This window comes from Eleutherodactylus coqui, chromosome 13 (assembly GCF_035609145.1).
Source record: "Eleutherodactylus coqui strain aEleCoq1 chromosome 13, aEleCoq1.hap1, whole genome shotgun sequence".
NCBI lineage: Eukaryota > Metazoa > Chordata > Amphibia > Anura > Eleutherodactylidae > Eleutherodactylus > Eleutherodactylus coqui.
The window spans coordinates 41,342,925-41,361,795 of NC_089849.1; positions in this window are offsets into that span (position 1 = coordinate 41,342,925).

Sequence of the window (18,871 nt, forward strand, 5' to 3'; positions counted from 1 at the left end):
AATAAATTTGTTTGTCATTCAGTTTCTGCATGCATAAAAACTGAATGACGGATTGGGCCATATAAACAGGCAGCTATTCATCTATGAGTGACTGCCTGTTTACTGTGAATAGAGGTCGGTGGGATGGAACGATCTTCAGCCCATTCCGCCTCCATTCACTAGCGATGATCATTCTTTTATATAAACACAAGAACAATCATCGCTGGGACGACCTGTCAGGCATCTGTGGCCGACAGGTCATCCCATATAAAAGCTCCTTAAGTCAATAAGCTAGACAGAGATGCTGCCAGAGGTGTATGTCTAACTAGTGGTAGGTGCGGGATGGTGTGGAGATAAGGGTTGTGAGAAAATATCTGGCACACGGTCCAACCTTCCAAGTGAAGAATGTATTAACAAGAAGTGAAGGATCAAATCTTTTTGGTTAATAAAAAACAGGATAAAATGCTTTTTGAGGTGGACAACGTCTTCTTCAGTCAAGCTGGGGTGAATGACAGATGTGCTGTCATGAGGTGCTTAGCTGTTCCTTTAATTGGGCAATGGGTCAGGTTCCAGCTGAGGCAAGCATAAGGAGCCAGTCTGAAGCACAAAGGGTAGGTGTCAAACGAAGACCTTTCTGGTTTCCATTTGACTTGGTTGCTGATCCTTTTTGGTATTCCTAGTTCCTAGAGGACCACACTTTTCTGTTCATGAAATATAAAAAATAGGAATGGAAATCTGGGCAAATGATGACCAAAGTTTACACCTTTGATCTCTGTTTCACTCATGAAGGCCTATGGTTCTGTCCAGGATTCAGTGAATACCATTTTTGGCAATTTGAAATGCAATATGAACTCAGCCTAAAATACACAAAACCCACAAGTACACATCACCAACAAACAGGATGTTTAGTCACTTCTAGGATGATGGTTTTTTTTAAGTCAAAGGAAATAATTCACACCTGACATATTATCTACCAAATTTCAAAAATGTTGCAGTATATCAGATTATACCTTGGAATCAATTTAAGAAAACCTGCCTGGGAGATTTTGTCTTCTTCTGGTTTCTCACCCAGTGAGTCATCCAGCAAACTATACTCCATCATTGGGAAATTTGGAGAACATATGTGCCGGTGGCAAATTTAGTGTAGTCTTCTCCTTCTCTTGTTGTTAGGCAACCATCTAAACTAATGGGAGTACTGCCTGCCTAGTCATAACTGGAAGCCAGTATTCACAAGAGTTTCCCTTTGAAAGAACACAAAACACAGAAACTATACAACAAAATAAAAAAAACTCAGCTCTTGCTCTTTCAATCTCTTTCCTTCCTTTGATGCTATATCATCTGGTTTTAAACTGAGAAATAGGTACATAAATCTTCCCTTTGTGTCCTAGGAGCTCAGCCGTGTTTCCCCTCCCTCTCCTCAGTGTTCTTTGTCTGGCTGTGAGACAACTGGCTGCAGCAGGAGCCTCCCCCCTTTCTGCAGAAGGACAAAGATTTTGTTAGACCCCCAATCCTACAACAGGTTCTGCCCTCCTCTCAGCTGGTCACCAGCCAAAAATAGAACTGATCAGGGTCATGCCAACAGTGAGGGCTAATATTTTGCTTAATTTGATGATTCATTTCAAGGTGTCATGCACTTTTAAGGCATCTACAAGATAAATGTATACACGAAAGGTTAAGAGATACTTTAAAGGGTTTTTTCTACTACTTAAAATTGCTTTGCAACTACTCTATACTTACTGGTTGCTCCTGACCAGGCCATGTGACTACTGCAACCAATCATTGGTTATAGAAAGTCACTGCTGTGGGCAGTGATTGGTTGCAGCAGTCACATGTCCTGATTAACAGCAACCAAGAAGTACAGAGTGGCTGTGAAGCAATTTTAAGTTGTGGGAAAACCCCTTGAAGCAACATGTATCTCCAGTTATCAGTACGGTATGACACATTGTTGTGATGCGATTAATATTGGCCAGTTTAAAGTGTCATATCTATACAGTACTTGATGGAAGGACGGTGTTGTGTTCCCTGTGACAATCGTATACATGTAAAAAGGCTATCTGCCCTTCTTGTATCTGCTCTATCATTTAAAAGCCTTTTTAATGCATGACTTTTCCCTCCATGGGTACCTATGACCTCTCAGACTTTAATCGGCATTAGACCAGTATGTTTCCTCAAAAAGTGCTGTACCCTTTTCTTCAAGGGCATTAACTCATCTCAGCCAGACAGCATCCACTTTGCACCAGAGAGCTTGGCGCCGTATTGTTTTCATAGGGATCAATAACGTTTATGGTGTATGCCATCATCTATTATACAGACAGGTTATATGTGTGCCTTTACATTTTCTATCCTTACATATGAGCATGCCTAATAATACCACAAAGACATAAAAATGCAGCATTCATAGTTTTCTAACCTATCACTACGCCATAACATTGACATACTTCTACCTAGGCAGTACACTTGACAGACGCCAGGGGTCAACATTGCAGCTGACATTTCCTTTTTTTAATACATAATGCCTTTTTTCCTTTTCTACCAGATTTGATACCCCAAGCGGAACCAATAGATTTACATTCCATTTACATAACATTTACATCCGAGGATATGGACTGCACATTGTGGATGGAGATACAAAACCAAGCCTATAAAACTGAATTGTAACAGGAATTTGCAGAATAATGGAAATTTACCACACTCTTTTACCGTAAATCTTTGTTAACTCTTTTATGTAAAATATTTTGGACAAATACCGGCAAGTTTTTTTTTTTACTGATCAGGGGTATACTGATGTGTTGACCAAAAACTGTGAAACTGTAAGTTCAAAAGCCCCCTAGGGATAGGATAATGACTGCAGCTAGAATTAATAGGCTGTGCAGAATTCTATAGACGTCCATGACCGATCTTGACCAGATAATCTAGAAGCGAGAGACCAGTGAGCATCATACAGAAGGCCGCTGATCATGACTTAATATTCGAGAACAATAAATGTAGAAGCCCGGAATGATCCTGACCAAATAATCTATAACCTTTGTCACTGGACATTCGTTAGAGACCCTGACCTAACCAACAGAGTAGAAGCCCACCGCTTTCATGGCCTGATAACCTATAATCAGGAGGTATCCGGACATATCATAGTAACCCATAACTCTAAAATAAGAACAATGGACATTCATAGAAACCCTGCACTGAACCGGAAAGATCATTTAGAATCAGAAAATCTCTGGACATTCTGTAGAAACTCAAGTCTAACGAGATCCAGATGAGATTTTTAATCAGGAGATCACTATACATTCTATAGAAGAGAAGCAATGACTGACCGTGGTGAGATGTAATGTACATTAATAGTTAGCAGACCTCATCCTTGAGCTGAGGTGAGGTTGTTCTTCCTGTGTAGGTGTATGAAAAGAGATGATTCAGAAAGATTCTTGCCTTAATTATTAGATACTGTATCAATAAATATAGGTTTTTTTACTTAAAGACACAGTGATGGTCTGTGTATTTATTTGTGTATTTATACTGTGTAAGCCAAAAAGTTCATTTTTATGTTTTGGGCTGATTTTTAGCAGTTTCCCATTAGTCTTGTAGCGATTATCTCACCGCATGGAATCAAGCACTAAAGAATCTAATCTAATGTAATATGTATGGGCAACTTCACAGGATAGGTCTTAAATATCTAAGAATCCTGTGAATGGTGGGCTCCATGTGAATGGACAGGTAGTGGGCATGCTTGACCACAATTCTTTTCACTTCTATGGGACTCTTCTGCACAGTGGGAAAACCTCCTTAAGTGTCATTCATCAAGATCAGTGGACTCAAATTTGTGGCTCTCTAACTGGTAGAAACTACAACTCCCAGCATGTTATGATAGCAATAGACAGGTCACAATGGGAGTTAAAGTGCCCATACACAAAACAGTAAAAGCGGACCAAACCTGCTGATTTCAGCAGGACTGGCCAACTAACTCATGAGTATGGGGGTATGCTGACTCTTCCCCAACAGATAATATTGGTGAAGATTCAAGAAGGATTTGGTATGCTAAATTTCAACATGACAGATGCTCTTGGAGGATAAATTGGCGTAAGAGGTAACCGCTTACTCCAGTCTCCTCATTGAGAACATACACTCAATCAAGACAAAAGTGTATATCAATGGGAAAGTCGGGAGGAATAGTTGTCGGCTGAGAGGTATTGAAGCTGCATTGCCACCTTTATAATTTTTGAACTTCCAGGTTGGAGATGACCGATCTAGACGATGGGGTATCTCGTAATGATCCACTATAAGTTGAACTTTTCTAAAGTCTCAAAAATGTTTTACAACTATTTCAAGAGCCTTGCTCGCTACCCAAGAGGTGGAAAGATTTCTCTTGCATTTATACCCTAGTAGGTAATCCAATTAAATCCAATCACTAAAGGACCTTTTAAGCTCCATGTTCATGCAACGATTATCGCTCAAAATTGGCACAAAAGCCATTGTTTGAGCGATAATCGTTGACTGTAAATGCTCCCATCTTGCACTCTTCGGCTAAACAATGATTTTTAGGTGAGAATAAAATCCATCATTCAGCCAGAGAGCTTATAGCAGGGACCGCAGGTGGTGTTCTCCATGGGGAGTGCTGATTACATTGTATTCAGCTTGCAGTCCCCTGGCAGAACAAAGGAACTGTATGCAGAGAACAGACCACCTGCTGCTCTCTGCATACAGCTCCAGAGGCTCATTTACATGGAAATGAAGGTAATAAGCGGCTAAGAGGCATTAGTGCCTATTAGCAGCTTATGCAAAATGATCCCTCAAACTGTCATTCTTCCTATCTTTTGAACAAATTTTGAGTGATTATCTTTGTGTGTAAATAGGCCTTTACACAGAACAATTATTGTTCAGATCGAGGGAATCTGAATGACAATCGTTCAGTGTAAATGCCTGTACGATCTGAACAACAATTTCTTCATTTATTTTTTGTTGCTCAGATCATGCAGGCATAAAAATCAAACAATGCTCGGCCCGTGTAAACAGGGAGTCGGCCATCTATGAACAAAGGCCTGTCTACTGTGAATAGACGAACGATCTCCAGCTGGCTCTTCCTTCCTTCACTGAGCGATGATCATTCCTCTATTAAAGCACTGGAGCAATGATTGCTGGGACGGCTGTCGGGCTATTCTGTGCCCAACATTTGTCCCATGTAAATGAACGTTGTTCAATTGCTGCTTGTTTACACTGAACCATTGTCGTTCAGTTTTGCACGAACCAGTAATTAACTGAATGATAATCGTTCCATGTAAAAGGGCCCTACGGTAACATCTACATTAGAGATAGTGTTAAATAATGTGCGGCAGGGGCGTAACTATAGAGGGTGCAGGGGATGCGGTTGCACCCGGGCCCAGGAGCCTTAGGGGGCCCATAAGGCCTCCCTTCTCCATATAGGGAGCACAATACTATAAATAAAGCATTATAGTTGGGAGCCCTGTTACAAGTTTTGCACTGGGGCCCAGAAGCTCCAAGTTATGTCTCTGTGCAGCATGGTTTAGGTATGGGTATGGGTACAGATACAGATAGAGGGGGGGGGGGCCAGCTCACCTATTGCATCAGGGCCCCTGAGCCTTTAGTTACACCCCTGATGTGGGGGCAAACAGCTGTCAGCTGAATGATCGTTGGAGATGTATGGACACCTTTAGGTCTCTTTCACACCAGCGATGCGTTTTCACGCAATCGCATCACGATCCAAAAGGAATTAGCGTTTTCTCATCCATTCACACAAACTCATCACGTGAATGTACTCTGCAGCAGCGCTCGGCAGAATGGCTTCTATTTAGCTTTAATAGCTGAATAGAAGCCAGCTGACTTCTGCAACGAGCACCGAAGCAGGTAAACTCCCTCCCCCTGCCTTATTTGTCCCGTTACCTGCGATTTTCGTCAAAAGATAGGTCATGGCCTATCTTTTGATGCTGCAAGGAAAAAATTGCGGCTGATTTTGGCAATTTTCAGTCGTTACTTTGAGGCTGCAAGAAAAAAAGTTGTCCATGTGAATGTGTTGCAATCCAATGCGTCACTTTTTCAGGCAATGTTTTCTCACAGCTAAAAACGTATTTGTACCCGAAACATTTGCATGCACAATACACAGTGAATAGAGCCCATTGATTTCAATGGGTTAGTTCACAAGTGCGTATTTTGCATGCACAATTTCGTTGCGCAAAAAATACGCATGGATGAAGTCATGAAACTAATTGGTCACTTCAATGGCTGAAAGCATCTGTCACGTCCGTGCGGCGCAAAAACACCACACCAGCACGGATGCAGGATGATGTTCACAACTACTTCCGTAGACGGACTTATGCACAGGAGAGTAGTGCGCACGACAACAGAAATACCAAGCCCGGATGCAAAGCCCGTGCAACACCAGAGTACAACACTCAGCACAGCAACAGGGAACGTACACACAGTAGGAAAAAGCCGCACACAGCACTATGCGGAACGGTAGCACCACTTCAGGGGGAGAGAAGGAAGCCTGGCCCTAACCTAACAGGGAGGTGATGGGTCCCTGCCTAAAGCGGGGACATCGCCTCGATAAAGGCGGCCCCACGGTTTTCTTTCCAGGCCTTGATTGTTCCTATACGAACCCCTGGAGAGATGAACCGACATGCAAAGCAAAAGCAGAAATAAAAAGCAACAATACAACTGGAAAATAACCCACAGCAACTTATCTGCAAGTGGAAAAACACTCAGCACAGCAGAGCTCCAAACTCCAAGTTCTCCACCATGGAACGGAATAAGCAGCACTGCTCACCAGGAGGGGTGAGAATATATAGCCACTCTGCACCTGAAAACTGGCAGGATGAATAGAAAACCACACCTCCAGCCTACTCCCAGGCATGGCTAATCCAGCATGCACTCATGTAGCAAAGGCAGACAGCACCAACAGAACTCTGCACATGGTGCATTAACCCTTGACCTGCTTAACAAGACAACAGGTCTTTGGCCTGTGTTGAGGCCACCATGCCACGACGTTGTTGCGACCAACATCGTTGTGTATTTTTTTACTAGTGCAAATGTGCAAAATTTGCGCCCACAAAAAGTACAGTAAAACATGTGGTGGCACACGCAAATACGCATAGGCTTGGGTGAATCCGGCCTGACGGCTAGTTCACACAAGCGTTATTTTGACGCAAAGTGGGCCCGTCAAAAAAAATCACATCTAATAGAACCAATGGTTTCCCATAGGTGCCGTCAGACAAATGATTTTTTGACGTGCCTAAAAAAAATTTGCACGTGAAAAAGACAGAACATAGGCACGTTATTTTAGCGCCCAAATTTCTATTGCGTCAAAAGATAGGTCCTGTCATATCTTTTAACGGCAAAATGCTGGAGGCTCCATAGACTCTTACGGGAGTCTATGCCAGCTGTGCAAAAAAGGGGGGGGGGGGAGTCTAACAGCGGCTAGTGCTGTTACACAATGACAGGTGCCTCTAGTGAGGCATTTAAAGTGATTACAGTAATTTTGCTGACTGAGGGATTTCGAGGCTGAGGTGTCAGTGTACTGCAAGACGCCATAGCCAGCTATGAAAAATTGTGAAGAATAGCCACAACTTGATTGCGGCTATTCTTCATTCATGCGTTTAGTGCGGCTATCAGAGTGCCAAAATGAAGCTTGTGTGAAGGAGGCCTTAGTCTATGGTGTGTATTGACTGGGAGTGTACAAGAGAAGTAGTTAGGCAGGGTAGTTGATATCTCCTATTTGATATTTCTGACAGGCACTAAAAATTCTGCTGTGTATATTACTTAAAGTGACTATTACGGCACGGTGAGTAGCTGATTAATGATTAATGCAAAAAATAGCTGACAGGTTTTCTTTAAACATTTGATGTTTTGTTGTTTTTAGATGAAGGTTTTTCATGCATCCCCAACTTTAATTAAATCAGCCCAGTCCCTGTTGCATTATGGAGGTGGTTGTCTGACAGGATCTACACCTTGTTTTGTTTTCATCTAATTCAATTGTAATCAATTCAATTATCATGTCTGCAGTAAAGCTGGCAAGTGGTGCGCCAAGCAGAATTATTTCCTGCCCTTTCTGGAACACATTCTATTCCATTTCAATTTGCAATCCAAAGGGTAAAAACTGAATAGAGAAAAAAATTTTCATTGTCCATTAATATTTTAACGGAGGCGGTCATTTTTCTTACCCCTCTCCTGAGCTTACAAAAAGCTTGTGCTTATAAGATCGTCAGTGATTATTAGCAAAACTGCCATTTACTTCATTTACCTAAAATAACATTTTTGTACTGAAAAATCCCTCTAAAGTGCTGTCTCTCTTTCCTTACTATCTTCTCTCTCATGATTGACAGGAGGCAGAAGAAAAGTGAGCTGGGAGATAAGTCATGCTGTTCATTGAACAGTATGCTGAGAGCAGAGAGGAGGGGAGGGGGAGACACTCACACAAGATACTCACATGTGTGTCTGCTGCAGGAGCTAATGCTGAGATATCTGCTGCTGTTTATACACATATACACTGCTAAATCTTTCTATAAACTCCTATAAGATGAGGTTATGTCTGTGTGTGTAACGTACAGTTAGATAGTAGAATCTATCCAGTTCTTTGAGAATAGTCCATAAAGCACAGCACACATAGCACAGCAGAGACTCCCCCCACCAGTCCTGAGATGATAGAGAATCATATACACCCCACATAGGAAAAAATACAGCAAACAAGTCATATAATGAAAGAGTGTTTTTCCTCAAGTACACACACAAGACAGCTTATTCTGAAAAGTCATCCTCAGACTCAGATGGACTCTAACTTTATAGATTCGTCTCTGGTGTTTGCATCCCTGTTGCTCCATGTTACCCTCCATCCTGACATATTGTAGATCATGACAATGTCCCAGGATGAATGGATGGAAACAAAGACCATCGGAAATTGGTGACAGGGAGACAGAGAAGAACTGGTAAATGCATCTATCTCTCTATCGACAATATACCCGGTGTTTGCCGCATAAATCCATATGTGTGATTATTGTATATGTTCATGTGAAACCATCCCCCACACGGGCTGCAGAGAGTTAATAACCTTGGCACAGTTGGTCCACAGCAGGAAGCTGACGAGATTCCTCGGGGTATAAATAATACATGTGGACAACGTTGGGCTGAGAGATAAGGTGGCAGATCTCCAAGCACACAAAACCTCCAGGTAACTAAATCTCCAATGAATTGTTTTGCTCCAGCCGTCCCTGCTCCGTGAGGTCACGGTTGCTGTGCAGCTGGATATATCTATGACACACATTTGGGAATCCCAGTTCTCAATAGGATATTTTTACTGCAACAGTCCGGAATGGTGTGGGATACTTTTTCCATCCTGTTGTTGTTTGCATCTGTTTCTCTGACATTTGCAGCCACCAGGGGACACTTAGTAAACCATCACTTTTTTTTCCCAAAACCAGAGCAAGAGTGTTACACTATGTGTCATAAATACAGGAATGTCACACCATGCCTGCAAATTATCACACATCCCACTGAAAATCAGCACAGGGTGTCTGTCTACCACCATTAGATGCCATCTCACACCTTGCATCTGACTTGGTCTTGATATCTAAGTGGCAATATCTAGGCCCCTTAACATCGAGCACAGTAAATAAACTACTCATCACCGTAGTTGTCTTTGTTGTACTTGTATAGCCATATCACAGCTACTTGTTCTTCATGAAAAGGAATGAGAAAATGTCACAGCCCCAACCTCAATGGTGCTGGTAGTGAGAGTTCAGTTACCTTCAGGTCCTCCACACCATATAAGAGAAAGGCAATATCATAAGGGAGGCACAGTAGAAAGGTATGATGCTGTTTCATGATTTGTTCCGTCCATTATCTATGATTACCCATATGTTGCTGGTAAACAGCATCACGGCCAATGCCAAACTACAGTCTGTCAGTTTTGCATTCACTTAAGAGTTTATGCTGTAAGGGGGCTACCCTATTGGAGTGTGTGAAAAATGCACAAAAAATATTTATAGCTGGCAAATTTATAAAGGGTACAGACAAAATTTATGTTACAGTGGCATCTAGTGGACAGTAGTTATAGGAACACCTCTGCATTGTTTTACACTGGCCAATTTTCTGATTGGTGTTCTTCGGGTCACCTGGTCATAAAGGGAGGTAAATGACTTTTGAGCACACTGGTGATGCAGTAAATTTTAAAGTAGCTCATGATATGTGAGTGTGGGTTCCCCAAGCCTACCCTGCTGGTAGAAGGAGACAGCTAACTGAGCTGACAGGAAACACTCAGTAAGTAAGAGACCCTAAATCAACGGGATGCCAGTGTTTTCAGACAGGAGGGGTAGGTGCTACCAGAAAAAAAAGAAGTAGCGATGCCATACACGACTCACAAAAACCTGCATACTCTACAGAGGATACCTTTGCACAGTGGCTAAACTTAAACAATTGTACATAGAGACCCATCTCTAAGACAGGAGTACAGTGTGCCACTTCTGAACAGACATAAGGTTAACTTCTCAGTGGTTCAGCACCATTGCTCTAGGCTAAGAACTGTTGCTGCCTTCATTCAGCCAGCTGTGTACTGGACAGTGCTCCCCAAGCTATGCAGCTGTGCTGGTCACCCAAACTATTAAGAGAGGCTACATTATTATACTATAAGTATTGAGTAGCCTCGGATTTGTTCACCCTGCAAAGGACTAATCCAACAGGGCTTATTCCACTCAAGTTTAAACCCTGCCCCATCAAGTAGATGAAAGAATAGAGGCTACTGTTTGCTCATGCCTAAGGCGGATTCGATATGTGATAGAACATCAGATTCAATAACCCATTGTTAAATCATCCTGTTAATTGTTACTCTGTCGTATTTCCAAGCCCTTGCGTAATATCACACTACAATGCCACTACGTTTACCACCTATCCACAGGATCGTAGGGGGAGCGACCACTGGGATCCCTAGGGATTGTAAGAGTGGTGCATACCCAAGTTCCTTGGGAGAATGGAGCAGTGATGTGCATGTATGACCACCGCTTAATTAATTTCTACAGTACTCAGTTGCGTGACATGCTTGGTTATCTCCCTAAAGGCTCATGTCCGCGACTGCATTTTCACAGCATATTACGTGTGCGTTGCATGGACGCATGATAAGCGCTGAATGGAGTCAATGAAAGTCAATGGACTTTTATTGGGCCATATATATATATATATATATATATATATATATATATATATCTATATCGTGAGCCCTATATATTTGTATAGGCTGTGTATGATACGCTGTCCATATGCGTATGGTTAGTGTTTTCAAGCGCATCCCTGCTGTGAAACAGAGCGGGAAATGTTTTTAAAAAAAGAGTCACACTGCGCATGTCCATGTGCTTGTGATACACGGACATGCGCAGTGCCATATGCAGCCATACATGGTCTCTGCCAGCAGAGCGTATGGTTACAAAATGGGTAAAACGCTGCAGGGAGACCGGCAGCATTTTATACATATGCCCGTGGGCATGAGCCCTTAGTCCCATAGAAGGGAATGGATCGGTGGTCACTCTTGCATATTACCACTCCATTCTCCCCAGGACTTGGGTTTGTGAAGTTCTCCTGGACATCTCAGCGGTTGGAGCCACAGCAATCAACCATTTATCACCTAGGCTTTGTGTCTATATCTATAGTGATGAAGACTTGTATATCTCTACTGATAAACATTTGTATTTCTTTCTATAGGGATAAATATAAAATGTTTCTATATAAGAAAGTGTAACTTTTGTAAAGTAATGCAGCTGAGAGTGGCATAGAAGCTCTGATCTAGGCATGGCTCTAATTGTCTGCAGTGCATCATCTGGCATTTTTTGTTGTCCATTAACCTCTACACCGTTGGGAGGGAGGGGTTACGTATATGCTGCATTAGCTGAGTGTCACTGACAGATGAATTACTATTGGAGGGAGAAAAACTAATGGATGAAACCAAGATTCTCTCGCTTTATATCATACTGTGCTGACCCGGTGGACTGTTTTATTGCTAGCAAACAGCCAGAGGCCCGTTATTTTCCTAGTGGTTGGACCAGGACGTTAAAACAATAATTAGAGATGGTCAAGTGATTGGACCCTGGCGGCAACTGGTGACCGTCCCTCTAAATTCATAGATATTCATTCTAAGCACTAGTGCTAGGAGCAAGAGAAGTTACTATATAACCGAGGGTGAGATAAATAGACTAGATAGATAGATGCCACATATTATCACACAGAATCATAAGCTTGACCTCAGGCCAGATTTTCACAAATGGATCATGCTGGCATTGTGTGTATAATGGGACTAGTAATTATTAGGGAATTACAGTACCAGTGTAGCTGTGCTACATGTTACATCCATTATGATTCCCACACATCACATACATAGCTCTAGTACATCCATCCTGACCCCACACATTACACACACAGCACTTCACATACACAGCTCTGCTACATCCATCCTGACTCCACACATCACACAGCTCTACTACATTCATTCTGATTCCCACACATTACACACAGCACATTACACACACAGCTCTGCTACAAGGTACATCTATTATGATCCCCACACATCACACACACAGCTCTACTACATCCATCCTGACCCGACACATCACACACACAGCTCTGCTACATCCTGATTCACACACACAGCTCTGCTACATCCTGATTCACACACACACAGCTCTGCTAAATGGTACATTCATTATGATCCCCACACATCCCACACACAGCTCTGATACATCCTGATTCACACACACACACACACACAGCTCTGCTACATGGTACATCTATCTTGATCCCCACACAACACAAACACAGCTTAGCTCCTCCCACAGCGGTTACATCAGCCCAGGTCCTTTATCTCATCGGATCTCTGTGGTGGTGGTAGGTCGGTATCTTCTGTCAGGACTGCTGAGTTGTGTCTGAGATAATAACGGCTTAGTTGTATTCTCATTTTGTTATTTTTGCCCTCCCCTTTTTAAGAGCCTTAACTGTGTTGTTCTTCTATCGGTCAGGCTCTGTGTTTTATATATGTTGTAAGACCTTCGATGATGTCAACAGGGGGCAGAGCGATAACGTCACCAGGAGTGGAGCATGAGACGCACTCACATACTAACTGACACGTGGTCGTTAGTAGTTTGATGCACACTTATATCTTCCCTCCATTATGCAACACTATTAGGGCTCCTTCTCACGAGTGTATGCACAAAAACGCTCGCCACAGCACAACATGTTTGCGTATAAACAAGGTTAGATGAGGTTAATTTGCACACCTGAAGTTCAGCATTGATAAATGTAAGGTCATGCACAGGGGCAGCGGAAACGGATGTCACCAATATACACTAAATGGGGTACTGCTAGGGAAAAGCGATATGGAAAAAGACCTGGGGGTACTAGTTGACTGTAGACTCAACTGGAGCAATCGATGCCAGTCAGCTGCTTCAAAGGCAAATAAAGTCTTGGGGTGCATTATAAGAGATATAGGGGGAGAGATGAGAACATTATCCTCCCACTATATAAGGCATTTGTCAGGCCTCAAATGGAATACTGCGTACAGTTCTGGACACCGGTGCTCTGGAAAGACATTGCAGTGCTTAAGGGGGTTCAAAGAAGAGCAACTAAATTAATAAACGGAATGGGAGGACTGGAATACCCAGAGAGGCATCAAAATTTGGATTATTCACCATGGAAAGAAGACGATTAAGCGGCGACCAAATAACTATGTATAAATACATGAGGGGACAATACAAGGATCTCTCCCATGATCTGTTTATACCCAGGACTGCGACGGCAACAAGAGGGCATCCTCTACGGTTAGAGGAACGAAAGTTTCATTACCAACATAGAAGAGGGTTCTTTACTGTAAGAGCAGTAAGATTGTGGAACTCTCTGCCTGAGGACGTGGTGATGGCAAAATTGATAGAGGAGTTTAAGATGGGACTATATGTCTTTTTAGAGCGCTATGATATTACATGATATAGACATTAAATAACCAGAAGGGTTGTCAATCTCAAATGTTGATCCAGGGATTATTCTGACTGCCATTATGGAGTCAGGAAGGAATTTCTTTCCCCCAAAATGGGGTAAATTGGCTTCTGCCTCACTGGGGCTTTTTTTTGCCTTCCTCTGGATCAAAAAGGGTGGTGGGGGGGGGGTGGAAACAGGCTGAACTGGATGGACATTTGTCTTTTTTCTGCCTAGTATACTATGTTACATGTCTGCGCATAGTGCTATAGTTTTTACACACGCAGGGCCAGTTCACACGTGCAAACAACACATCCTTTCCGTGTATTAAAAGGCTAATTATGCTAATGAAGTCCAGATGTGTTTTTTCCCCCACGTTTTGCACAGTGTTTCACACTTCCCCTTGTGTATTTGCACAGCTCCCATGGACATCTATGGGGGCCTTTGTGGCGCAAAACGCAGAAAGATAGTGCAGCTTCTACTTTTTCCGTGTGCATAAAATACACTCATAGGAATGAACCCACTGAAATCAATGGGTTCTATTCTCTGTGTTTTGCGCACACAGATTTTGCGCACGCAAATGCCTGCACACACAGTGTCCCCTGAATAAGCCCTTATAGGCACCAGCTAGAACATAAATGGGTTTGTTGCTATGCAGGCAGTGATTTGATTTCTGGTGGTTAATGAAAGTGTGACGGGGAAGGGCTTGAAATATAAGCCCTTCCTTGAAAATCATACTGCAGGGTCTGCCAAAAACCACAGCTTTCAATGGGACTGGCAGCAGCGCTGATCCCATTCAAAGCAATGGGATAGCATGCTGCACTTCTGCCACAGCTGTCACAGCTATGGGAAAGGATTCCTTCATCCCTGCGGTCCCTGCTGGGATGAAGGAAACTCCTTCCACAGCTGTCACAGCTGTGACAGCTGTGGCAGAAGGGGGTGGTATTCACCTTATCTTTTCAATGGGGCTAGCGCTGCGGTTATAATAATTTTTGGTCCTTTCGGTGACAAGTTCAATAGATTCAAAAGGATATAACTGCCACGGAGACAGACTTTTATGCACGTGGCAATACCAAATATGTATTTGATCGATTTTTGGTTTAAGAGACCTATAGTTCTTTGAAAATTACTGTTCCAGGTTAGCTGTAATGCTGTAATGCTGGTTCCTAATTATTTAATACTATTTCTGGAGAGGAAGGATATTATAGGATATAAATCTAAGTTTAATTGTTAATCTGGGTATACAGGCAGGTAGGAACTATTAGGGGTTGATCCAGGGAACAGTCTGATTGCCATTAGGGAGTCGGGAAGGAATTTTTTTCCCCAAAAGGGCTATTGGCTTCTGCTCTTGGGGTTTTATGCCTTCCTCTGAATCAACACAACAGGAGGATAGGCAGGCTGGACTAGATGGACATTGTCTTCATTCAGCCTTACGAACTATGTTACTATCTCCCTTCCATTGGAGGGAAAAAGAGGATTTTAACATCGCTAGCATGAGGCTAGGGATGGTGATTTCTATAATTTCTGATTTGCTAACATTCACTTTAAAGTTGGACAATGTATTGAACCTCTCAAATTCCTTCAGAATCTCGGGGATTGCCACCCTGGGATTAGATACAAACATAAGAAGGTCATCTGCGAAGAGTGCCAATTTGTGAACTAACTGTCCTGTGCTAAATCCCTGGATATCTGGGTTAGCTCGGAGGATGTTCGCCAGGGCCTCCATCATCAAGATATAAAGGAAGGGAGACAAGGCACAGCCCTGCCTTGTGCCATTCTGAATCTGTACCGGACTGGCCAAGTTTCTGTTCACCCGTATCCAAGCCGAGGGGCTCCGGTACAGGGCCATGATTCAACTGATCAGTCTGGTACCCAGACTGATCTTTCTCAAAATCACCTCAAGGAGCCCTCAGTGCGCCCTTTTAAAAGCTTTTTGTTAGGTTGTGCTGCTGAGACCTGTAGTAATATGGATACTAGCAGCACAGCTCACAGGTGGTGAATGATTGTGCTAGCTGGGTGTGGTGATCTCCTGCTAGCCAATCCCCCGGGTCTTTGCTCACATATAAACCCAGCTCCTGTCAGTGTCTGTCTCGTGTCCAGGGTGAGCAGTCATGTTACTTCTGTGTTGCAGCTTGCTGTGTGACTGGTGTCCAGTGTTTGGCAGGTGTCCAGATATTAGGTGTGGATAGCCCTGTAGGGGGTATATGGTGTGAACAGTGTCAAGTTCTGTATGTCTGAGCAGGTGGCTAGACATGAGGAGTGAATTGTCCTGTTCAATGTGGTTGGGTGTCTGGCATGCTAACCCTAGTGTGTTGCAGTGTGAACTGTGTCTGGTGCTGCTGGACTCCTGGAGCCGTGAAGTGACCTGCTAGCTTCCACGTTTTGATCAAAATGTCAACTAATACCTGGTATTTATATATAGCTTATCATCTGCTATTAGTGTTTGCATTTTGGCTGCTGTATGGTGTGATTTCCAGCTCTGTGTGTCAGCTCAATCTGTCCAGTTGTCCCTGTCCAGCTCTGTGTGTCAGCTCAATCTGTCCAGTTGTCCCTGTCATGTGGCGTGTATGTATCCTGTTCTGGTGCGTGGTTCCTAAGAGCAGCTAGGGCCCAGATCTGAAGACCGCTGGGCCGTTCTTTATTGGGGTGATGTCCCCGCTCAGGTAGGGCCATGTAATCCCCTCTGTAGCACAGGGTAATTAGCCTGAAACCCATGGAAACGTGTGTGTATTGGTTCTTTGGTCACGATCGTGTGGGCCCTGTGCTTAGTTTGCCCACACGATCGTAACACTTTTTCTGCGTCCACAGAGAGGGCGCACAGGTGGGTTCCAGATTGTTTTGCCCTAGATATGAAGGATAGAGTCCCTATTGTGGTGTTCCTTTCCTCCTTTCCCGGCACAAAGCCCACCTGGTCCCTATGAACCAGCCCAGGGATAAGCGGCTGTAGACGGAGGACTACCATTTTAGCAAATATTTTAGTGTCCACATTTAACAGGGATATAGGCTTATAGCTGCAACAGTCCAAAGTATCCTTGCCCGGCTTTGCCCGATAATAGTGATCACAGCCTGTAGGGCCTGGGGGGGAAAGGGGGTATTCCTATTTATTGCATTAAAAGAGTTAAATAGCATCGGAGCTAGTGCTTCCACAAAAACCTTGTAGAACATTGACGTAAATCCGTCAGGTCCTGGACTTTTACCAACTGGTTGGGATTTGATTACTGCCGTTAGTTCTGGTTCAGTAAAACCCTTGTCTAACTCTCACTGATGGTTTTCATTGCTTCTGTGTATTTTTTTGCATATACACAACAGCGATCTGTGTGGATGGCTGGAAATATGCGAATAAAGATCAGGACCTGATTGCGTCAAATCTTCATTCATGTGGTTAGACGGTGTGTATGGGCGAACCTAAATACGCATACGGTCGTGTGAATAAGCCCTTAGATGCATTCTGTGACTCCCAAACATTTTTATGCTGTAGAACCCCAAACCATCTAGAGACTCCGTGAAGGAACCAGAATGTGACCATTTAAATAGTATATAGGTGGAAAAAAGTGTCATGATTTGCAGTAGTTGTACCTGTTATAGCATATTTAGAAATATAACAGCTTTTTTTCAGTTTTTTGTACCTTTTTTAGGTTAACAAAGTTTTTATTAGTTTTTTGGAAAGGTCAAAACATATTAAACATGATTTTCAATATTGCTTTTTGTACCTTTTCATCTTATATTTATGTCCTAATGTAGTTTCTTTGTTTGTTTTTTTTTAAACTTTTTTTAAAGGGACAATGACATTAGAAAATGTGACCCAAGTTTTCATGTTAGACATATATTTGTAAAAAAATTTCAGTGACTTTTTCCTTTTCTATGTCACTATATATATTTTAAAAATATCTTGATGTCTTACAGTTTTCACACCGACCAATAAAGGCCCTTTTACACGGGACGATTATTGTTCTGGTTGTTCAGGCTCCTGCGCTACCGCGGGGTTTTGAACGATAATCGTCCCGTGTATCAGCATGCAGAAACTGAATGAGAATTTTAACTAGCTCAAAATTCTGAGCGACGATTGTTCAGTGTAAACAGCAGCCGTTCAGTGCTGAGCTGCTGCTGCTTACAGTAAATAAAAAGGGGCGGGGGAGAGCGGAGAGAAAACTCTCCTCGAGCCGGCCCGCCGGCTGCACCGTGAGCGATCGAGCGATACTCGCTCCTGTGTAACAGCACGGGAGCAAAGATACACGGGGACTAGTATCGGGCATTGTTTACCCAACACTCATCTCGTGTAAAAGTGCCTTAAGTCTAAGAATGTGAGCGCAAAATACAGCCAAAGGAGCGCACCTATTGAGAATCAATGGGTTCTATTGCGTATTGTACATGCAAAATTCACGTTCATCTGAAGGAGCCTGTGGGCTCCTTTTAGAAGAGCCAATTCTCGTTTGAATGAGTTTATAAGCAGCTGACATCATGACGAACTCGTTCGCACTCATGCAGCCTGTTTAGACAGACAAACGCATCGTTCAGTCGCTGTATAAGAAAATGAGGACTGAATGATTGCTGCTTAAACTGAACGATTAGTGAACGAGCCAATGATGAAAAAAGCTAGTAAAAAAGAAAAGATTGAAATAAATGGATTTGTTTTGTCCCGTTATGTGGCCATGATAATCGCATAATGGGACCAAAACACGTTCATGTGTTTTTGGCCTTGGAAATTAAAGAGAAAGCAAAAAACTGGCACACTGCTGCAGTACCAGACAAGCACACTAGGGGATTAAAGGCAGCATATTGTTAGTGCTGGGAATGTAGTAGTATGTTCCATCTCTGATATAATATGCATGACATTAGATGTATAACCAACATAAGGACTTCGACTGACAAGCGTATATCACAATATGCTCGCTGCTGCGCAACTTTTTTGGCAGTGAACGAAGGAAATTTTACATGTGTGCTTGCG